Source organism: Lemur catta, chromosome 8 (assembly GCF_020740605.2).
Source record: "Lemur catta isolate mLemCat1 chromosome 8, mLemCat1.pri, whole genome shotgun sequence".
In the NCBI taxonomy this organism is placed as follows: domain Eukaryota; kingdom Metazoa; phylum Chordata; class Mammalia; order Primates; family Lemuridae; genus Lemur; species Lemur catta.
The window spans coordinates 60,115,364-60,126,207 of NC_059135.1; the positions used below are offsets into that span (position 1 = coordinate 60,115,364).

Here is a 10,844-nt window from a genome sequence, read left to right on the forward strand (position 1 = left end):
TGTTACAGGAGGAGATATTACTCATATATCCACACATGCTCTGTATATACTTGAAGTTCTATAATATTGTTCTCTAAAAGGTAACACTTGTCTAAATCTGTTTACCTCATATCTCAAAGGTTATTAGCTTTTGCTTGAATTTTAAATTTCATTGCCTTTAAAATGATAGTGTATTTATTGTTTAATAAAGAACCTCAGTGGCAATGGAAATTGTCATTTCTCTATGGCTGCTAAAGTGGTTGCTGAAGTAGATCACACAGGGGGGCGCTGTTTAATGTGTTTGTCTGTGGATAGCTCCAAATACACACAGGAGAGGCTGCATGCTTTAAATGACCAAAGGAACCTGTGACCTGATTTTTGTAGCATGAATTATGCTAGATTGCATTGTTAATTAATTTTATTTAGACTATTAAAGAAGTATCATTTTTTGGAACAAATGATCCATTTATGAAAGGACTGTGAGAAGTTCTTATAAGTTAATATTTTAAACATCGTATTTAAATCATTCTGGTTTTTTCATGTTTTCACATTATGTTATAAACAAGGGATCTAGCTAGCAGCTAGCATCCCTTCTAGATTGGTTTTTGCTTTTTGTTGTTGTAAGAATTAAGATGCTGATATGGTAAAGGGCTAGTTGATTATAAAACTATAAGTGAGAGATATCTCCTACAGATTATTTATTAAATCAAATTTTGTGGTGTTTTGCCTAAAATTGAAGATACATATCATTCAGACCATATTATGCTGTTTTCCCTCTTTCCTTCTAGACTTTAGTGCATATGCAAATACTTTGTTTATAACTTGGTGTTCTTTTTTGTGTAGTATTTTTCCATATATGCTTTTATCAATTAATTCTCTATTAGTTACAATAGAATAAATCGACTTGAGCTAGGTTAAGCAGAGAAGGAGCACATCCTTTGTCATTCTTTTTGTCAAACTGTCAAGTTTTTGAAGGTAGGGACTGTTCCTTATTCTTTTTTATCTTTTCAATTTCTACTGTGAAACATTGGACAGTGTAATGAGTGTCACTACTGGTATTAATTCCTAGATACAGGTTATGGTAGAATAAAGAGAGCTGTGAATTCTTTGCTACACCTCCCATTGAGAGGTGAAACTTATGTCTCATCCTCTTGGATTGGAGGGCTCTGATTATTTGACCAATAGAATACAGTGGCAGTAACAGTGTGACTGTTTCTGGTCCAAAGCTTTGAGAGACTGGCAGCTTCCATTTCCTGTGTCTTCAAATACTCTGTTTGGGAACCCTGAGCTGCCTTATCTGATCCCTGTCTGACTATATTGAGAACACCATGCTAGAGAAGCCATGTGTAGGGTCTCTGATTAATAGTCCCAGGTGAGCCCAGCTTTTTAGCCATCCCTGCCAAGATTTAGACATGAAAGTGAAGCAATCTTGGATCGTCCAGACCAGCCCATCCTCCAGCTGCATGCCTGGTGACCTTCACTGACAACAGGTAGAACAGAAGAATTGCCTAGATAAGCCCTGTCCTCCTATTTCACAAGATCGTGAGATATAATAAAAGGCTTGTTTTAAGTCAGTGTGTATTGGAGCAGTTTGTTATACAGCAACAGAAGAGCTGTAACACAAGCTAAGTTCTTGAGAGAAACATACATGGTGGCAACATCTTATTTAACCACTTCCTTTTTTATGGAAAACTGTATTCCACAGAGGTGAAGTGACATGTTCAAGGTCATCCAAATAGTTAGGGTCACAGTCAGAATTCTTATCTGACTTTGTTGCCCATGCCTCTAGCACACTCTATAAGATCACTGAATTTTGCAGTTTACAACTAGTAAACTACAAATACATATAGGTAGAGCCTAGAAATACCTAAAGAACTACTACCATAACAGAAAGAACATTTACAATCTCAAAAAGGACCTCTAAACAGAATCTGTTCCAGGAATACCTAGCCCAACCGTTTTGTACTATGTAACTAGTATTATAAAAAGTTACATTCCAATATAATTGTATGTTTCCACTCAAGTATAGTAAATGATACTAGAAAAATAATCGTGCACACAAATGTATGCTTATATCGTATATAGGCAATCACAACATTTATGCAATTTGTATTCCAAAAATTTCTTGGTAAATTTGGAAACTCAGAATGCATTTTTCCATAGAAGCAATGATACTCAAAATTCAAATTAACACATAATATACCTAAAGTATAGTACTTGACATAATCATCATATTTATCAGTTTTCTATAGGGAAATGCTTTCCGAATTCCAGCTTGGTACCTGTGAACTCAGTAGTCCAACCTCTCCCTTCATTTGGCTTTGGCAGGGGAACTTCCTATCTGTTGAGCAATGGGAGAGAGAGCGCTGTACCTTGTTCTTAGCACCAGCTAGTGGTCGATGTCTTCTTAGGCCTTAGGATGAGGGGAGAGAGGGTTCTGGGGGCTCCATGCAGTGGGAGAGTGTGCTCTACTTGGTGATGAGGGAAGGCAAGGGAGTACGCATGGTTCAGGACTTCTCATTGGCTAAATTTCTTAGTCCGAATCAAGTCCTGGAGCTTCCCCTCAGGGGAACCTCACCTCCGTATTCTAAGTATCCCAGAAACTGGTTTACTTGTCTTTCTATCCTCCTCAGTAGCTTCCTCTCTCCAGGTATCAATTTTTAAACTCACTAGAGAACAGGATGAAGTCTTTCCATTTTTCTTTATGTTCCTATTTCTAAAAGTAAGATAGTGTTTTTCTTTTCTTTTCTTTTTCTTTCTTCTCTTTCTTTTCCTTTGTTTTTCTCTTCTCTTCTTTTGTCTCCTCCCCCTCCTTCTCCTCCTCATCCTTCTTGCTCTCTCTCACTCCTTCTCTTTCTCCCTTTTCCCTCTTTCTCCTTTTTCCCTCTTTCTCCCCTTTTCTCCTCCTTTCCTCCCTCCTTCTCTCCTTTCCTTCCTCCCTCCCCACTGTCCCTTCCTCCCTCTCTCCCTGCCTTCTTTCCTTTCCTTTTGCCTCCACTCATTGCCTTGTTTCTGTTGAAAATCAACCCAATTTCTTCTACACCTTGGGAATTGTTAGCTAGTATAGTTAATTAAATTCCTCAGTTTATTTTTAGATTTAGGGAAGGTGAGTGGTGTTGCTCTGTATCTTTCCTGCTTATATAAGCAAGACAAATTATGAGTATTTCTACTAGATTATAAACCCTTGAAAGGTGAGATTACATCTAATTTTTCTTTAAAATCCCTATCACATAATTTTGAAAGGCTTAGAATATTTATTATGTAAATAAACAAAAATTAAAGAGCATAGCTATAACTCCTCTCTATGACTATATATCTATGCTGTGAAAAAGGGTAAATAAAATGCACTGAAAATTACTTAAACATCCTGTAAATCCTTGCACACTGATGGTGTTTCTAGCCTGTATATTGTAGGTAGCAGGTGTATATAAGGCTGGAAAGTCAAATTTTGCCTTTGATTTTCTCTTTCACCTTCATTTTTCACTTTCACTTCTGTTCTGCTGGTACTGCTTGATTCTCTTGTTAGGATACCATCAAACAGTGCAATGCCATAGGTTGATATGGTCAAGTACTAGTGATAAGGGGAATTCTGACATTAAATACTTCCATTCCTTAGTGTCAGATTAAATAAATAAAGGTTTTGTAGGTTATTTCAAAGATTAAAAACTAGATCTAGGGATCACTAATTTTTTAGTTGGTTTTTTGATAATAAATGAACTACAGTTCTTTACTCAAACAAAATAATGTGCACTGTGACAGTTTCAGCTTTCCCCAAGGATAAGACAAAAATTGTGCTGAAAAAGTTCAAGGTAATGTTTGAGTTTTATGTTTCCTTGAGCCTGATTTGAAGTGTAAAAATAAGAATCCAAGAAATTCCAAGTTGAAGAACATATTATTCCACAAAATGTTATCTTTGTGTATTTATCAGTTTTTTGCTCTAGCCATTCTGAACTATTTGCTATTTTTATCTTGTTAGACCAAATGTACTTTAAATAATTCCTCAAGTCATCGAGAAGGAAAATACAGCTATATGAGAATCCTAAGTAGTAATTTTAAGAGAAACATGGAATAATATGTAAGTAAACTTTTTGTTAAGGATTTTGGCTTTTAGGTCTCTTTTCTTGAGAAAGTTGGCATTTTAATGACCTGAGGGGTATTAGTTACTTTTTTTCTATGTTAAGTTTCAAGATTGTTCTGATTTTCACTGGGGCACAAATATTTTAGGAACTTGATATTTCAAAAGATGAAACAACTCTTTTTGCTTTGTTGAAACTTGACTCATTTCTGTTGTATATTTTCTAGAAAATAACTTGTTATGTTCCTTCTAACACTGTTTAATCACTTACATTTGGGAACAACTAATTTATAATTGTGCATTGATTGGAATACCTACAGTATATTATAAATTGAAGTTCATATTTGGGTACAAATACAGAGTGCAACCCTTGTTTATATTTTCCACTGAGCATATTTTAATTAGACTCATGATCCTACTTCTGCACTATTGCAATAGTCTCTAAGTGCCATCAACTAGTCTCCCAGATCATACCTTTCTCTTTTTTTTTTTTTTTTTTTTGAGACAGAGTCTCACTCTGTCATGTGGGCTAGAGTGCCATAGTGTCAGCTTAGCTCACAGTAACTTCAAACTCTTGGGATTAAGCGATCCTCTTGCCTCAGCCTCTCAAGTAGCTGGGACTACAGGTGCATACCACCACACCTGGCTTTTTTTTCTATTTTTAGTAGATACAACAGGGGTCTTGCTCTTGCTCAGGCTGGTCTCAAACTCCTGAGCTCAGGCAATGCTCCCGCCTCGGCCTCCCAGAGTACTAGGATTACAGCCACCACGCTTGGCCCCTTTCTCTTCTTTTTCTGTATTGTTGCCAAAGTAGTCTTTTAAAACCTAAATCTGAACATGACATTTGTCCATGTTAATTCTTGAATAGCTCCCCATTGCCTATTGCATGGAGTCTAAGCTCTTTTCTGATGCTTAAAAGGCTCTCTGTGATGTGACTCCTGACAGCCTTCCCCTTACCTGCTGTCCCGTCTTACTCCACATCTTACTTTGCCCTTCAGGCTTAGCTTGCTATCTCAGAATGGATTGTTACCTTTCCTAAAGAGCATGTCCTAATATCCTCAAGCAAAACGGATCCCATTCTTAGATCGCACTGTACCCATTGCATTTGTTTTCATAGTGTCTAAGCATCTGCATCCTTATGGTTTTTATATCTGCTCCTTTCAACCAGTAGACCGTTAGGCTGTTGAGAATAAGGATTATGTCTTGCTCGTTCTTAGCACAGAACCCTTTAAATCAGTAGGATTGAAAAAGTTTACTGGATAAAAGAATGAGTTGGCTTACCAAACTGAAAATTCTTAATGTCCATTTGACTACACAAACATTGATGTATTACAGAATCCCTTGCATGCTCTCAAGTTATTGTAACCTCTGGGCTTGACCTATTCTTTCACTGATTTTTCTAATAAATATCTCTTTTGTTCCCTTTATACATAGACACTGAGCTGGGCTCTGGTGAATGAAATAGACATGGACTCATTAATGGGTCTGATACTGTCTGATTTGATGGGTAAAACCATTTTCATGAAGAACCTTTAGCTGAGGCCTGGCAGGAACTGATTTTGGTGTTTACTGTAAAGTCAGACATTGATGAACAGTAGAGGTGCACTTCTCATCCTTTTTCTCTAAACTCTGTTTTTACTTTTTGTCAATTTTCTTTTGTTATAGAAGCTTAAAGGAAAATACTTGGTAAGTTAAAACATGTACAAGATACATATGGTAGAAAATGTATAGCTGTAGAATCACTTGGGAAGAAATTGAATGCTTCTTTCTACCCTTAACCATAGCTACTTCAATAAACACCCTGGAGACTGTCAAATTATGGATGAGTCTGAAGTTCTCTGTGCACCTGTGGTACATAATGAGCATTATTTAAAAGTCCCCAAGTAAATAATTACATACAACCTGTATAGTTTACAAGAAATAATACAGGGGAAAGCATCCTGGAAGAAGAAGCAAGAAAATTAGCTCTGCACACACCTCTGATGTTCGTTAGCTGGGTAGGTTTTGGGTAAGTCAGCAGACATGTTACATGGTTTTTCATGAGTAATATATAGATGATACCCTTTCCATTTAGCTTACATGATATAAGGAAGATTAAATAAAAAATAGTCATTTGGACACATGAAATTATTTTGTATCAAAATAATACATACTTAAAAAGTCCAGAAATAAGTCTTATAAAAATGAAAGAAAGCCTCTTTTGTCTACTACCCCTGGGGCAAATACTGCCAAAGGAGTTAGCCCTATTTTACTGTTATTTAACAGAGTGTTTTAATCAATATAGATCTCCTTCTGTCTTGTGAGTCAGCACAGGATAGATTCTTTTTTATTAGAGAGATTATAAACGAAGATATTTTAGATATTTATCTACTGACTGAAGTTGAAGATTTTTAGTTCTTTGGCAGCCTCTTCTCTCCTTCTCCCTTCCTGACAATATGGTCGCCTCACAATTTTTTGGTAGTTCCCTTGATATGACTATGTAAATATCACTTACTGCTACATAATGGATCATGGTTATATTTCTTTTATTGTAAAAACATTCTGTTTTTCCTGAGGTTAATAACTGCCTTGTTGTTTCATTTGCTTTGTTTTCTTTGATCCTGTAACCAAATCTATTTTCCTCTCCCAAGAAACTGGTAAAAGACTCTTCACAGAGCCTGCTAAGTGCCCAACTGTGCAGGTTGTGTATTAGTTCCTTTCCCACCCCTAGACATCCCTCCTGGAACTTTCCATTCTTCCGCTTCTGTTCTGCTCTGTCTAGAGAGGTTGCTCTGCAGGACTACCACAGTGCTGCTCTCACCTTGGGATTTGCTTTGCTTTTATTTTGGGAATTCCTTTTGTCTTTCTCCTGTATTGGATTCCCTGTGTCCTGGGTCTCATGATTTCTTTCTTTTCCTCTTTTCATGGTGGTGTACTATGCTGGAGGAAAGAGGAGTAATTTTTTTGAGTCTTTACCAGTCTGAAAATTGTCTTTGTATTAAGCTTACAAGTCAGCAATAGTTTTGCTCAGTATAGAATTCTAATCATGTATACTTTTGAAGGCATTTTAAAATTATCTTTTATTTATGTAGGGTTGTGAAGAATTCCAGTTCATTCAAAATTTCAGTCTGCCATTTTGAAACTTTAAATCCAATGAAAACACATTCATCATTTATTTATTTTATTTTTAATTTTATTTTTAATAGGTAAATACACATACAGTTCACAGCATTAAAAATATATTGAGATTATTCATTAAAAAATCTTGCTCCCATTCCTGTGTCCATCAACTCACAACACCACCCTTGATCCTTACAAGGATTTACTTTCATTAATGTCTTTTATACATCTCCATGTATTTATTTATGTAGATATTAATAACTACAGGTATATATTTATTATAGGCTTACTCTATTTACTTTGCCTTTTGCCTTAACAGTTTCTTGATATCCTTACACAAAATCACTTTAAAAAGTACAGACCACTGTATGACGTATAGTGATTTGTATTAATTTATAATTTAATTCTTATACACTTGCAGTCACATTTATTAAACAAAAGGCTTATCATGGGGAATTGAAAAAGATTAGGGGAAGAGCATGTCCAATATGTAAAGCCATGGAGGCAGTGTTGAGATGCACTAAGGGAGGCAAGGCAATGCTAAAAGGAAATAAGAAAAATGGAGGTGGGTATGTAGACCAATTTTCATAAACTGAGGAGTATTTCCACATTGAGAAAATATCATGTGTATAATATAGTGCTTTACTGCACATGAAGCACATACAAAGTAAGCAAAGAGCTGAGTCTTTCTCCAGTGTCATTAAGTGAAGGTCCTCTTCTTCCTTTAGTTTTCCAGATCATGAGTAGGTTGCATGCACATCAATGCCAAACTGGGAAGCGGAAGGCTGTGTGAACATTGTGTGGCTAGTGGCTGATGCTAGCCACATGCTTGGAGCCCAGCCTGGTGGTACCCAAGAGGCAGGGCCTCCAAGTCACAGCTGGCTTGTTCAGGGTTGGGTCCCAAAGATCTGTAGCCTATGAAGCAGGCTCTGGGTCAAGATTACCAAGTGTGTCTGCTCAGCCTCCCAGAACAATAGATACTGCTTTGAAGAAAATAGTGGGCTCAGAAAATAGTTCCTGAGGATTAGTGAAGGAAGAATAAGGATAGGGAAGTAAACTGCCATGAGGCCTTTGCAAATGAGGGGCCTCCAGACCAACAATCCTGGGGACTGGAGAAGATCATGTCTCCTTAGATTTGTCCTCTGAGAATTGGTAAGATAACAAGATGGTGTTGCAGGACGCAATTGGACCTGAGTAGAATAGCTGCCTCCCTTGACCTCTCTTACTGAAGAGTATAAGTACTATTTAGGCACCCTGGGTCTGAGGCTTTGCATGAGGTGTTATTGGTTGGGGTGATGGGAGGAGAATGGTGATTTTTTTCTTTTTGGCTTTGAAGACTTAGGTTACTCAATAGACACTTTCAATGTAAAGTTTTCGTGAAAACCCTTTACTTAATGAACTACAGTGGAAGGTACTTCTGTGGTACGACAACAATGGAAGCAAATGCTAGTGTATTCTTCTTCTGTGCTCTTTCCCCATTCCAAGTCTTAGAAAGTCTTTATGTTCTACACAGAAGACTGATATGGAAGAGTATTTTTAACTGCCAATTTATCTGATTGACTGCTGGGTTTGAGAGGAACTCTCAGTTAAATACACAGAAATTTCTGTGCATTATCTCCAATCAGCTTAATATTATGGCTGAAAGTAATTTCATAGGGCTGATAGACATTCATTAGGCCAAATAACTTTGCTGTGTAAACAAACTGCATAATTGATACAGGATTAAAGCCAACATTGGCATGTTATTGCACATGTGATTTGGTATTTTCAAACTAAATCAAGTGGGAACTTTGCAAATATGGCTGAAAATAGTGGGACCAGGACAGTTGTATATTTAGAGCACTTTAATATCAAAATAATGGAGTTAATATTTTCTGTTCATATAATGAAGAACACGATTGTGTCTTGTTTGTGAAATTTTAAAAAGGTGAACCTACTTCTACAAAGTGCTATCAAAGTAGTTTCAGCCATCGGTTTCGATAAAATAATAGTGTGGAAGAGACATGTTTAGCCTTGTAGGGTTTATCCAATGTCAGGGTGCTATGTGCTATAAAGCATAAATTGAATGTTGATCTGTGGCTTACAGTTCTGCAGGCACCAATATCTGCTTCTGAAGAAAGCCTGGAGTAAAAGTCACCCTTTTTACACCATAGTAAAGAACCCAGTTGCATTATGTGCATGCCCTAGGGGTCTGTGGAAGGCTGAACTTAAGAGTGATAAACTAGGTATCTGGTGGAAGAAGTTTCTAAGCAGCAAAGTGTTCAAGAAGTGGTATAGGGGAACAGGCCAGGGGCACTGCTGCCTTGCACTGCCTGGAGATGCTGCTCTTCACAGCCCCGCTATTCCAGCTCCAGCCAGGCCTCAAAGGGCCCCAGATATTGCTCAGGGCACTGTGCTCACGGGGGCAAGTGATAAGCCTTGGTGGTGTCCAAGCAATAATAAGCCTGCAGGCACCCAGGATGTAAGAGCCATGGAGGCTGCATCTCCCCCTTTTGGAATGGGAGTGTTTACCCAATGTCTGTTCCACCATTGTATCTTGCAAATAAATAAGTTGTTTTTGATTTTATAGGCTCACAGCTGTAAGGAATTTGCCTTGAGTGTCAGATAAGACTTTGGACTTTTGAGATGATGCTGGAATGAGTGAAGACTTGGGACTGTTGGGAAGGGATGATTGTATTTTGCAATATGAGAAGAACATGAGTTTTGGGGAGCCAGGGGTGAAATGCTATAATTTGGATAGTTGACCACTCCAAACCTCATATTGAAATTTGATCCCCAGTGTTGGAAGTGGGGCCTAATGGGAGGTGTTTGGGTCATGGGTGGAGCCCTCATGAAGAGATTAATACTCTCGCTGGTTGGGGGGTGAGTGAGTTTGCTCTCTGTTTGTTTGAGCTGGTAGTTTAAAGAGAGCCTGGCTCTACTCTCTTCTCTCTCTTGCTTCCCCTCTCGCCTTGTGATCTCTGCACATGCTCATTCCTGTTTGCCTGCTGCCACGAGTGGCAGCATCCTGAGGCTTTCACCAGATGCCCAATCTTCCATCCAGCAGAATTGTGAGCCAAATAAGCCTTTTTTCTTTATAAATTATCCAGTCTTAGGTATTCCTTTATAGCAACACAAATAGATTAAGACAGAGGATATAGGTTGTCAAAAACTTTTCTTGTGACATCTTCTGTGGAACTGCAAAGTGGAACATTTTAGCTAGGATAGTAACTTTTCAAAGGATATAGTAGTATGGTTGTAATTGGAACTAAATGTGTTCTAGCAGGACGGTTTCCTAAAAGCAAAAATATAATAACCATTGATATGTCTCTATAAGTAGCAATTGAATATTAATCTTGTATGTTAACTCCTATAAAATGTCTGTAAATGTACACATTAACTATAGGAGAGACCTCTAAGTACTGTGATGTGTATATTCAACATACAAAAAGTATAATTCTGCCTCATCAATTTTGACTTACAACTAATATGCTAGGTTTATAACCATAACTACCATTAAACGAATGTTATTCAAAAGAAGTTTTTGGAATGATTTATCTGAATTGTGAATTGTAATACAGGTATCTTGAAGGTTTAAGCAGATCGCATCTTTTTCTCAAAATAGCCTTCCCTACAGCTAGCTGAGTATTTAAAACTATTGCATTGATTTTAGAACCACGTTACTTAAAATAGCTTGCAACTCCTCCCTACT

The 10,844-nt window shown here is 37.4% G+C and overlaps 1 protein-coding gene across 3 annotated transcripts in view; it reads left to right on the top strand.

Moving 5' to 3' along the window:
- GRB14 (growth factor receptor bound protein 14) overlaps positions 1-10,844 on the top strand; it is a 108,467-nt gene that overhangs the window by 19,960 nt on the left and 77,663 nt on the right. The window lies entirely within an intron of this gene.